The 10,541-nt window shown below is 38.6% G+C and overlaps 1 long non-coding RNA gene across 2 annotated transcripts; it reads left to right on the top strand.

Annotated features, from left to right (window-relative positions):
• The first annotated feature begins 1,477 nt into the window (after positions 1-1,477).
• On the top strand, positions 1,478-10,058 carry LOC132602758 (uncharacterized). 2 transcript variants are annotated; one of them, XR_009567873.1, is made up of 3 exons: positions 1,478-4,610; positions 4,702-4,761; positions 9,614-10,058. It is a non-coding gene; the product is annotated as an uncharacterized LOC132602758 (long non-coding RNA). The 2 variants fall into 2 exon arrangements; XR_009567874.1 differs by having other exon boundaries at positions 1,478-4,601.
• Positions 10,059-10,541: the final 483 nt, after the last annotated feature.

Below are 10,541 nucleotides of genomic sequence, written 5' to 3' on the forward strand. Positions count from 1 at the left end.
ATAAGACTTTCTTGGTTCTTCTTTTTAGGGGTCAAAAGTTCCTTCTCGCAGTGTGGGCATTTAACTTTTATCTGCCAAAGGAAAGGAAAAGATTACTTCCAAATTAATAAATTAAATTAAATGAAAACAAAATAAAACAGTATGTCAAACGACCTTCAACATCACTTCAAAATAGAAAAGAAAGATTTGGTAAAGTTAAAGAAACTAGCAAACCAACCATTACATAAATAAAATATGTACAAGCTTTGAATATTTTTCTTAAGATCTTCCAAACATCACTCACCTAGATTATTATGTTTTTGCACTCTCAAGCTCTTCGACAGTAAGAAATCAGCATAAAAACTGATTAGTCTCTCACCAGTAAACAACCAAATTATTTTGATCAGTTCAAAGTAAAAGAACACAAACTAGTTACATCGAGATTTATGCAGTGAAAAGCTATGGAAACAGTGATTGAACATAATGAAATTACGATTCCGAGAACCAAGACCCCAGAAAATAATAGTTAAGACATTATTGAGATTATTATGCAAATCTATTTTGCTTGATTAGCATTTGACAAATAATTGAAACAATTAATGATTTATAGGTTAGAGTTAGACTCTTAAATTTCCAGGAGTACGATATGGTTAGAAAATACAGGGAAAAAAATCATGGCATTCATGAGAAATATTGCTTATCTGAATCTGCAAATTAAGGAAAGCATTGACAATACATCCAAAAAGAGAGGCAAAAAACAAATATGCACCAAAGTAAGTACATTCGCTGAATTACTCCAAAAAGAAGTTGTACCATTCACAGGAAGGTCATTTCCATTAACATTTCTGTTTGGCCAAAATTGAGAAATGAGATATGAGTTTTCAGCAAGCTGACATGCAGCAATAAAGCAGTTGTAGATACTTGATAGAGGAGCCCTAAAGGTTAGGCTTTGGCCACTAGTTATAGTTATGTTTGACAAATTCAGATGGAAAATGATATAAATAAATCCACTTCTATGACAGGAAAACACGCAACAATCCTACCTTCAACCTTGATAGATCGAACTTTATTGATCAATTCCATTGGAGTTCTTGCTTGTTACCTGACCATAGATGGGGTCGGCTTTAAGCCCTTAAATGATAAATTTGTCGTTTTAGGTAGTAAGTTATGCTGGAACCTAAGACGAAGGAATCCGCTAAAGGGCTCGTTCTTCATAGCAAAATATTGTCGTGTCACCTCATATCTAGAGAATGGAAGAACGGATGCACATATAGCGTATATTAATGAAAGTCAAAGATAAAATACAAGAGCATATTAATTCAAAAAAGGAAACATTCCTTCAGGGAAATTATATCTTTTTTTTTTGGATAAACTTCATTAAAGAAAGGGCAAAAGCTTGCCAGTATATCAAAAAGTAAAAAGCTTTACAAGAAGATATGGTTTCCTACAAATAACACCCAATCATCTATACATGTCGGATATGAGCGCACCAAAAAGGAAAAAAGGAAAATAGGCTATTCCTCATGTGTACAAAGTCTTTCTCTACTCCCTCAAAAGATCTTCTATTCCTCTCTCGCCATATGATATCTTAACAGATGCGATTCGTAGTAACTCTATTCGCATAAGGTTCTTGTCAGAAAATTTATTCATAATAAGGAAATTGAGAAGCATATTAACCCAGAACATATTTCAGGAAATTCTAAAATAGACTTAACAGTTGAGCCCCGTTTCATTTCGACCTGATCCAAGCTCTGGCAGTCTGGCACAGCCCACACGGTCCATTCAGCCTATTCACCGACTTAGGGCTGACGATGTTTATTTGTTTGGCATGTGATTTCACCAATTTACCCTTGATGTAGATATATTGTGTTATCTGTGAGTTCTCATCTTCTTTACCCTAATATGGCCGTCTTGCTCGCCATTCTCTCACTTCCTTTCTAAAATCTTTGGTTTCTTTGTAAGATTTCTACTTTTCTGTGTTGAATCTGCATAAATCTAATGAATCTTTCATTAGCTATGGACCGAGATAGAGAGCACTGTGCTTTCCGATCCTAGTTCTTTACAAGGTATTCTCGACTAATAGCTGCTCATGATGTTTCCTTACTCCCTATCTCATCCATCTTCTTTTCCCATGATTTTTGTCTGTCAGTCCTCTCTGGCCCACATCTTTGATACTAAAAAAGAAATTTGAAAGTCTTGAGTGGAAGAAACGTTAGACAGCTGAGTTGGAGGTAGGAGGAAAGTCGTATTTGTTAGCATTCCTGCTGGAATCCAGTAGGAAATATCTTCGGGAAAAAAGGACAGGGTGCTATGTGGCTGATCCATTTGCCAAAATTGTTGCTGGACTCCAATTAGGGAAATAAATATTACAGAAAAGTTGGATAATCGAGTTGGAGGTGAAAAATGAAGTTGCAGCAAAGGTCCTAAGTGAATAACTAGTTCTTGCCCGAAGTAATTCCTACTGGATTCTAGCAGAATGCTAGAAAATACAGCGGTCCCGTGTCACTGCCACATTCTCCATGGAACTGGAGTATTGGACTTATAGCTCGATCCCTATCCAGGTTCCATCTATGCATCCTGTGAATGGAGCAATGGTAAGCGAGGTAATTCCCTTTTAGGACAACCTGCAACTCGTTCCTGCTGATCAGTTTTCACAGATTAGTCTTGTTTCGGGAAGCTGAGAAATAAATACAGGAAGAACATGGGGTACTCTAATTCTGCAGTTCAACTGGTGAATTTCCTAGTGGATCGCAGGTCAAAGTTAACGAGCTAGTTTTTTTAAAACAAAATAAAAAGTTAGGCCCAATCCATTTTCTTAACATGGTATCAAAATCAGACTCATCCTAATTCTTTGTTTACCTAATGATGACTTTCATGTTACTTCATAAAAAAAAAAATGATGAGTTTCATGTTATGTTGTTCACGCTCTAGGTGTTCAACCCTTGGGCATGCACGGGGTGTAAGCATCCCACATTGGCTGGGAGTATGGTATAGTCTCATTATATGGTATTGAGCAGCCCTCACTTCATGAATTAGCTTTTGGATTAAGTAAGAGCCAAGATCCATTTTTTTAACACATAGAATGCCTTAGAATATCTTTAAACTCAATTACGGTAATAGATCCCAACTGTTTAATGGGTGATTTTGGTTTGATCACACAATCTATTGCTCGATCTCGAGCCTTTCACTTACCAGATTATGTCAATCTCGAGCAACAAAAGCTTAGGCTTCTGTCAAGCCTGGATGTAAGAGGTTAAGCTTGCTTCAGATTAAGCTCGTTTAGACTAATTTGCATCAATGCGTAACAGGAGGTATTGAAATCTTACATTCGGGTCCTTTAGGATGCTAGAATCAAATTTAGCTCTTTTGGCTTTCATGATCTGAGATGGTAAGAGAAGGCTAATGCAACAGATATTGCTAGGTTCTAGGCATGACACACGCAAAAGCACTAGTTTGGAGGGGAAAAACCCCTAATAAGTGTGTAAATGATGAAGGCATTGCACTGACTTCTCATATAAGGACCAGGGAAATATGGCCAATTTCTCATTGATCTGTGGTCCTTTTGACCTCACATTCATCTCATCTTCTTCTTCTTCTTTTTTTTTTTTTTTTTTTTGGTTGATGACATGGGAACCCGCAGCCGCTACCCTTCGGGTGCGCACAGGATAAATACAGCTTCTATGCAATGGCTCGCAAACCACATAGGAGAGATAACCCACACTAGGCAAGCCCTGTGCGACGAGCTCGACCCAGAAGGCAAAACACTTGTTGTCGTAGGCAGGGGGTTTCGAACCTGAGACCTCCATTATGAAAGCCCCATGCTCAAATTTAGGTCCGGTGTTTGTAACAGTGCTCGCAAATTCTAGTAAGTTCAAGCTTCCAAAACAATTACCTTGTGTGGCGATTTCTTGACAATTATGTATTCCACTTGGTAATTTTCATGTCATTTTAAACTTTTACCAAATCAATTAAACTTAGTGACTTTAATGAAGACTATGAATGTATGCCAAGTTTTAATTATAATGGTCCACTAAGTTTATTGGTTTTGGTGAAAATTGAGAGTGATATGAGAGTCACTAAGTTGATTACTACAATTGTGAAGAAATCACCTCGCAAAGTAGCTCTTCTAGAAGCTAAAACTTACTTCAATCTGCAAGCACTCTACAAACACCACATGGAAATGAGGTGACCTCGAGTCTTGCCTATAAACACTATTGGCTTATGTTGCACTTAACCCAAGAAATATCTACGGGAAAAGAACACAACCTCGTCTAGATTCTATACCAGGACTAGTTATTCACATATGACTTTTACTACAACTCAGTTTTTTACTTCCAACTCAAATACCCAACGTTTCAAGAAGTAATTATTTCCCTAATTGGAGTCCAACAACAATTTTGGCATATGTACCAATCACGTAGCGCCCTGCCATTTTTGCCCGAAGTTATTTTCCTACTGGATTCCAGCACAATGCTGGCAAATACAGCAGCTCTCCTCCTAGCAAACATACATTCTCCTAGTTCACCTGTACCACTGCCACATTCTCCATGGAACTGGAGTACTGGACTTACAGCTCGAACTCTATCCGGATTCCGTCTAAGAATCATGAGAATGGAGCAATGGTAAGCGAGGTAATTCCCTTTTAGGTCAAACTGCAACTTGTTCCTACTGATCAGTTTTCACAGATAAGCTGATAGAGGCTTCTTTTTTTTGATCAAGCAGATAAGCTGATAGAGTAAATACAGGAAGAACATGGGGAACTCTAATTCTGCAGCTAAACTGGTGAATCACACCTCAAAGTTAATGAGCTAGTTCTTTTAAAATAAGTTATGCCCAATCCATTTTCTTAACATTGTATCAAAATCAGACTCATCCTAATTCTTTGTTTACCTAATGATGACTTCTTTTTTTTTTTTTGAGAAACTGGTACTGTTGTATTCCTCAGCATTAAGGGTATGCTGGCGACCTCCAAAAACGGACAGTAAAGAAAAAGATTTTAAAGATAAAGATAAACTTACAGTGCTCCTAGTAAATCTACAAGGTCATCTACATTCTCTATACATTGTTCTTTATACCAAAAATAGAAAGATACAATACAATTCTCCTTTCACTTTCTGAATAGAATTTGATGTATCTTCAAAACATCTCCCATTTCTTTCTTTCCATACTGTCCACCAAATGCATGCGGGGATTACCCTCCACCATTTTTTCTGGCTCTTGCTTCCCCCTCTTCTGATCCAACAGGTCAATAAATCAGCAGTATGTTCAGGCATTGTCCATTTGACTTCTGCGAGACTTAAGAACATTGACCATAATTGTGCTGTAAATCTACAATGAAGAGAGAGATGGCTGTTTGTTTCTCTTGTCTGCATACATAGAAAACATCTGGGCACAACAGTTCGGCCTTTTCTCTGAAGCACCTCTTGAGTTAGGCATGCCCTTCTTACAACCAACCAAGTGAAGCATCTCACCTTTGTAGGTGCTAGACTTTCCCAAACATTCTTCCATAAACCTGGTCTCCCTTCACTAGCAACCATGTTTCTTTTCCTGTACAACCTCTTAACATAAAAGGCTCCATCAGAGTTGTGTCTCCATCTAATAGCATCAGGTATATCGGTTGTACCAGTGAACAAACCAATATCCTTCAAAAGTTCTGCCACTCTTTCCACCTCCCAATCATTCAGATGTCTCCTGAAAAGCAGGTTCCAACCTTGAGGTGTCCAGAAATCACCAATTGTAGCATTCGGATTCGAACAAATGGAGAACAGATCAGGGAAAGCATCCTTAAGTGAAGTTCCATTTATCCAAACATCATTCCAGAATAGTATCTTAGAGCCATTGCCCACTCTAAGACATGTATCTTCTTTCCGCATGTTCCACAAAGCTCTGATAGTTTTCCAAACTCCCACACCATAAGTGTTGTTGACTTCATCTGTACACTAATGATTGTGTTATTCATATTTACTTTGAACAACCTCTCTCCATAGTGAATGTTCTTCCTCATTAAACCTCCATAACCACTTCATCATAAGACAATTGTTGTGTAGCCTTAAGTTTCTAATGCCCATCCGCCCCCCCCCCCCCCCCTCCCCCCCGCGTTTCTTGCTTTTCTCGACTATCTTCCATCTAACCAGATTATAGCCTTTTCCTTCTTTGTTACCGTGCCACAAGAACTCTCTTCTCAGTTTGTTTAGCCTCTTGATCACCTTGGTAGGGATAGGAAACAAAGACATCACATAAGTGGGCAAAGAATCTCGGACTGAATTTATTAGAGTGAGCCTGCCCCCTAAAGAAAGATACTGAGCTTTCCATTTTGCTAATTTCTTCTCTTCTTCTCTATGATGCCATCCCATATCCCCATTGCTTTATGCTTGTAGCCCAAAGGCATTCCAAGATACACAGTTGGAAGGGTCTTCACCTTACACCCTATAATGTCCGCCAAAGTTTATATACGAGGGACTTCATTTATAGAGAATAAACTGCTCTTTCTCCAGTTAACACTTAAACCAGAGGAAGCTTCAAAGATTATTAGCATCAATCTGATATACTTGATCTGGTCAACCTCAGGCTCACAAAAGAGGATTGTGTCATCAGCATAGAGTAAGTGATAAATTTCTAGATTATCCTCCTCCATGTTCCTCAATTTGAAACCTGTCACCCATTTGTTCTCAAGTGCAACTCTCATCATACTGTTGAATCCCTCCATGACTAGAATGAACAGGAATGGGGATAACTGGTCCCCTGTCTAAGCCCCCTTTCGGAATGGAAAAAACCCACAGGTTCTCCATTTATAAGAACTGAAAATCTAACAGTCTTGATACAAAAGCTGATCCATTTCACCCACTTTTCCCCTAAACCCATCTGTCTGAGTATGTTCAGTAGAAAATTCCAGTTCACATGATCATATGCCTTTTCCACATCCAGTTTACATACGATGCCAGGTGCTCCTCCCCTCAATCTAGAATCCACACATTCACTAGCAATAAGGGCAGCACCATAATCTGTCTTCCTTTGATGAAAGCCAGTTGATGCTTATTGACCAAGCTGCTCACCACTCTTTTCAATCTTTCTGCCAAAATCTTTGCTATGATCTTGTACACTCCTGTTATCAAGTTTATAGGTCTGAAATCCCTCAGCTCAGATGCCCCCACCTTATTTGGAATGAGTGCCACAAAGGTGGCATTGAAACTCCTCTAAAAAACCTATTGAGAATGAAAATATTGTAAGGTATTTACAATCTCTTCCTTCATCACCTCCCAGAACACTTGGAAGAAACTCATAGGAAAGCCATCCTGTCCAGGTGCCTTGTCAGAAGCACAAAGCCTGACACACTCTAGTATCTCTTCTTCTTCAAATTGTCTCTCCAACCATTTCTGATCCTCATTAGTGATACTTGGAGCACCTTGTATTTGAAAATCAGGCCTCCATTCCTCAGTCTCCTTATACAGTTGCTGATAAAAATTAAGGATTGCTTCCTTAATCTCTGCTACATCAGTTATGTTGTTACCATTAACTTCTAGAAAATCTATTGTGTTGTGCCTCTGGTGTGCAGTAGCAGTTCTATGGAAAAAATTTGTGTTTTTATCTCCATTCTTCAGCCACTGGACTCTAGATTTCTGCCTCCATGCTATCTCTTCTCTCTTTGCAACTTCTTCAAATTCCATTGCCAAGTGAGTTTTTTGAATGTGTTCATCATCTGTCAAGGGTCTCTGCTCTTGGATAGAATCAAAGTTGCTCAGCTGATTAAGAATATCCCCCTTTCTAAGTTTCCAGTTTCTTGCATTCACCTTACTCCACTCTTTCAGATTTCCTTTGAGAAGTCTTAGCTTAGTAGCTAAAACGAAGCAAGGTCTGCCAGTTGTTGCAAAAGATCTCCACCAGCTTTTCACTTTATCTTTAAACCCTTCCACCTCTAACCACCAATTTTCAAACTTGAAATAAGTTTTTTTGAATTGCCAGTTGCCACAAGTCAGCAAAATTGGGTTGTGATCAGATCTCATTCTTGGTAGTAAGGATTGCTTGATTTGAAGAAAATTATCCTCCCATTCTGTACAAAAAATAAATCTGTCAATTCTAGAAGAACTATTATCCCCCCTTCTCCATTTAAAACACCCTCCAAATAAAGGAGGGTCTATTAATTCCAGGGCATTGATATAAGAAGAAAACTCAGTCATTGCACCTGAGATTCTAGTGCAATCTGATCTTTCTGCAGGGTATCTAGTGACATTAAAGTCACCACATACAACCCAAGGCTCATCTCACAGGCCTCTGAATGCTGCCAACTCCCACCATAACTCCCTCCTTTCAATTCTGTTGCAACTTGCATAAACTGCACTAAGTGTCCATGAAAGATTCTGATTAATGCCAGAGAACCTACAGGTTAGGACCTGACTGCCCACATCCAACACTTCAACACTCCAGTCCCTCTTATCCCATAGTATAAGAATTCCCTAATGATGACTTTCATGTCGTGCTGTTCTTGTTCACACTCTAGATGTTCCCACATTGGTTGGGAGTGTGGGTTGTAGTCTCATTATATAGTAATGAGCAACCCTCACCTCATGAATTAGCTTTTGGATTAAGTAAACCCCAAAATCCATTTTCTTAACTCATACAATGCTTTAAAATATCTTGGAACTCAATTAAAGTAATACATCCCAACTGTTAAATAGGGAATTGTTGGTTTGATCACACAATCTATAGTTCGATCTCGAGTGTCTCACTTACCAGATTATGTCAATCTCGAGCAACAAAAGCTTAGGCTTCTCTCAACCCTGGGCTTAAGAGGTTAAACTTGCTTCAGATTCAGCTTGACTCGACTCATTTGCATCTATGTGTAACAGGAGGTATTGAAATCTTACTTTGGGATCCCATAGGGTGCTAAGGATCAAACTTAGGTCTTTAGGCTTTCATGATCTGAGATGGTAAGAGAAGGCTAATGCAACAGTATTTCTAGGTTCTAGGCATGATACACACATAAGGACTAGTTGGGAGGGGAGAAACCCCTAATAAGTGTGTAAATGATGGACAAAGGCATTGGGCTGACTTATCATATAAGGGCTAGGGATATATGGCCCCTTTTTTTTCATTGATCTGTCGTCCTTTTGACCTACACTTTCATCTCTTTTGAAGGCCATATTCAAATTGGGTAGAGTAATCCCTTATGCTATAATCTCTTCTACATTGATACCTGTTCTTCTTCATTGGCACTTTAGCCATGAAGCGCAATTTTGATCAGTGATTAACTTTTTCCAGTGGAATAATAATCCAGTCACATTAATATCTGCAGATGCCGCAAATCTGATTTCTACTCCTCAATGCTTCCGTTTTACCTTTATGGATTCCCATCTACTGTCCTTAACCTTTAGTCTCCTTTTCAACCCTCCAAATCACTAAAAGAGACAATGAAGACATTTCCTTCCAATTTGACCATGACAAATAGTTAACACACATAGCTAGCTGTTTTGGAAACTTTGGGCTTTCACAAATTTCATTATTCTGGCTATTTTTCCTATAACTAAATTTTTATTGGTAATTTTTATGACTAAATTTTAGACTGACTATGCATTTTTACTTATGCCATATTGCATGAAGAGCATTTTGACCAATTAACTGATTTCTCTTTCATATGCAGGTGGCATACAGAGGAATCCTTCGTCAAGTTCTTTCCTACACTTATCTCCAATGATAAAAAGGTAAAAAAATATGCTGAATCAATCTTCACAAATATTCTCAACCCTTAATTATGTATTTTTGAGGATACGAGATCCTCATTGCTCTTTTAACAAATAAATGAAGTTAAGAAATGTCCAGCATGAACAGGAAAAACTAGTATACCTATACACAAGAAAAAACTAGTTTTCATCCAATACTATTCCTTACTGTCAACTTCCTTATGAATTCTCCTCCAAGTAATTAGTTTAGTTCTTCTTATGTCTCGAGTTCAGAAGTCCTTTTAATCTGATGGGAAAAACAGATATTTCAAATATTGAATGAATTGTGGAAACATTTGTCCCAAAAAAAAGTACTCCCTTCGTCCCAATTTATGTGGCACCTTTCGTATTTCGAGATTCAAACGAGTTTTTGTTTGACCGTAAATCTTTGTATGTCTTTTAATTATTTTGAATTGTGAATTGTTGTGACTTATAGTACTTTTTACGTAGTTTCCAAATATATAAACTTTATCTCAAAAAAAAACTTAAAGATTCCGTGTTCGAATACAAGTCAAAATCAAAAGGCTTGACTCTCGAAATCCAAACTGCGTCACATAATTTGAGACAAAAGGAATAGTTACTAACTACTTATCTGGTTGATCACAGACTGGAAAGGTTAAAATTTTGATTTGGTATCTATGCATCATCCACCCCTGCCCCACGCTACCACACACCCCACCCACCAACCCGCCACTCACCCCAACCCCAACCCCCGCCTACCACCCACCCCCACCCCAACTACCTCACTCCTCTGCCACCCACCCCCACCACCCCAACCACCACCCACTACCCCTCACCACCGCCCAACCCCACCCCACAACAACTCACCCCCACCCTCATCCCACACTA

This window comes from Lycium barbarum, chromosome 1 (assembly GCF_019175385.1).
Source record: "Lycium barbarum isolate Lr01 chromosome 1, ASM1917538v2, whole genome shotgun sequence".
Taxonomy (NCBI): domain Eukaryota; kingdom Viridiplantae; phylum Streptophyta; class Magnoliopsida; order Solanales; family Solanaceae; genus Lycium; species Lycium barbarum.